The following is a 2,147-nucleotide window of genomic DNA, read 5'->3' as shown; positions in this document are numbered from 1 at the left end:
TTATATTATATCTGGGATCAGTGATCACTGACGTTACTACTGCAAAAAAAAATTACGACTTGCTGAAGGCTCGGAGGATAGCTAGCATATTTTAGCAATAAAGTCTTTTTAAATTAAGGTATGTACCTTAGTGCGGCCGGGCACCGGTAGGGGGGTGGTGGGCGGAGCTGCAGACGGCAAGGTTCACTGCGGGGGTCGGAGGGAGCGGGGAGGAGAGCAGGGCCATCGGGGCCTCGCTAGGGCCGCAGCGGCAGCGGTTGGGCGCCCCCCGCCCCGGCCGGCGGCCGGAGAGCGCAGAAAGGGGGCCGGAAGGGACCCGCCCCCGGCCGGCAGCAGCCTTGAACCTGCCCCGCCCACATCATCCGCCTGGTGTACAAGGAGGCACGACACTGACAGCTGACCCACCTGATGGCATCAAGGTCTCTCCCAACGAGGAGGGCCTCACTGACCCGCAGGTCACCATCGAGGGCCCTGAGGGGACCCCATACGCCGGAGACCTATTCCTCATGAAACTCCTGCTGGGGAAGGACTTCCCTGCCTCCCCACCCAAGGGCTACTTCCTGACCAAGATCTTCCACCCAAACGTGGGCGCCAGCGGTGAGATCTGCGTCAACGTGCTCAGGAGGGGCTGGACAGCTGAGCTGGGCACCTGGCACGTGCTGCTGACCATCACGTGCCTGCTGACCACCCCTAACCCCGCGTCTGCCCTCAAGGAGGAGGCGGGCGGCGCACGTGCCTGCTCACAGAGATCCCCGGGGCGCAGGCGGGCCCAGCAGCGGGAGGGCCCGGGCCGGCCGGTCCCTGGCCAGCGGGGCTGCGGCCTCCACTGCCGACCCCATGGCCCCTGGGCGCCCGGGAGGGGCCGACGGGCCCATGGCCAAGAAGCATGGGTGAGCATGATAAGAAGCTGGCAGACAAGAAAAAGACGGACCAGAAGCGGGCGCTGCAGCGGCTGTAGTGGGCTCTCCTCCCTCCCTCCCCCACCCACTCCCCACCTGACCCCAACTCTGTCTCTAAGTTATTTAAATTATGGCTGGGGTGGGAGAGGGCACGGGGGCACTGGGACCTGGATTTGTTTTTCTAAATAAAGTTGGAAAAGCAGCAAAAAAAAAAAAAAAATTTAAGGTATGTACATTGCTTTTTAGACATAATGCTATTGCACGCTTACTAGAACTATAGTATAGTGGAAACATAACTTTTATATGCACCGGGAAACCGAAAAAGCCATCTGACTCACTTTATTGCTATGTTTGCTTTATCGCGGTGGTCCGGAACTGAACCCGCAGTGTCTCCGAGGTATGCCTGGTGAAGTGCTTGGTATTCAGGAAGCACTTAAAAAGTAGGTGTTAGATGAATGAAGGCTCTCAACAACTTTGGGTCAACTTCAGACCCTTGAGGAGATCCTAATAGTGTAGCAGAAATTCTGGGACCCTGAGCCAAAGTGGCAGAAATGGACCTCTTGTTTAATGATACTTTAGTAGCCAGGACTGGGTGGCATCCATGACTTTGAAGCAAGGCAAAGGGGCTGACTCTAGCTAGCTCTGTGCTGCCCTTGCGCCTCCGGGATGCAGATCAACAAGCAGCAGAGCAAGCTGGATCAGAGACCCCCAGCAAAAGAAGGGAGGCAGTGAATTTAGAATTGAGCACCAGAGGAATCGAGAGATATGACTTAGAGTGAACTATTTATTATGTGCACGGCCCCGCAAAGGAATTGTGGACAGAAAAAGTGAATGGCTAAACGAATGAATGAGAGACCCGGGAAGCCTTTCTTGGTGAGGAGACAAACCTTGAATGGGCTGGATGTGGCTCTAGCCACCCTGGTACTGCAGTTCTCAGAATGCTCTCCTGTGTGAAAGTAGCTTCAGGGGACTCTTCCAGGCATTGACTCCTCCATCCCCGAAATCCCATACCTCCGAGGAAGTTTGGCCTATAGCTTCATCCTGAGCCTACTTGGTTTTGATCTCTACTTGGCGTTCTCTGCGGAGGTGGACCATCTCTGTTTTGCCCTAGTATGGGAGGTTCCCAGTTCCGTGGGGGTGGGGTTCCCCCTCCTCCCTTAGCCCTGGGGCTCCACCCCGCTTCTAAGCCAAGATTCCACGAGAGAATCAGATACTTTTCCCACATTTGCAAACACGCTTGACTCAGTG

At 55.8% G+C, this 2,147-nt stretch overlaps 1 pseudogene; it reads left to right on the top strand.

Annotated features, from left to right (window-relative positions):
* The first annotated feature begins 354 nt into the window (after positions 1-354).
* LOC118889932 lies at positions 355-958 on the top strand (annotated as a pseudogene).
* The last annotated feature ends 1,189 nt before the right edge of the window (positions 959-2,147 follow it).

The sequence above is a fragment of the Balaenoptera musculus genome, chromosome 2 (genome assembly GCF_009873245.2).
Source record: "Balaenoptera musculus isolate JJ_BM4_2016_0621 chromosome 2, mBalMus1.pri.v3, whole genome shotgun sequence".
NCBI lineage: Eukaryota > Metazoa > Chordata > Mammalia > Artiodactyla > Balaenopteridae > Balaenoptera > Balaenoptera musculus.
Note: the sequence above shows the minus strand (reverse complement) of the source record. Positions and strands in the feature narration are given on the sequence as shown.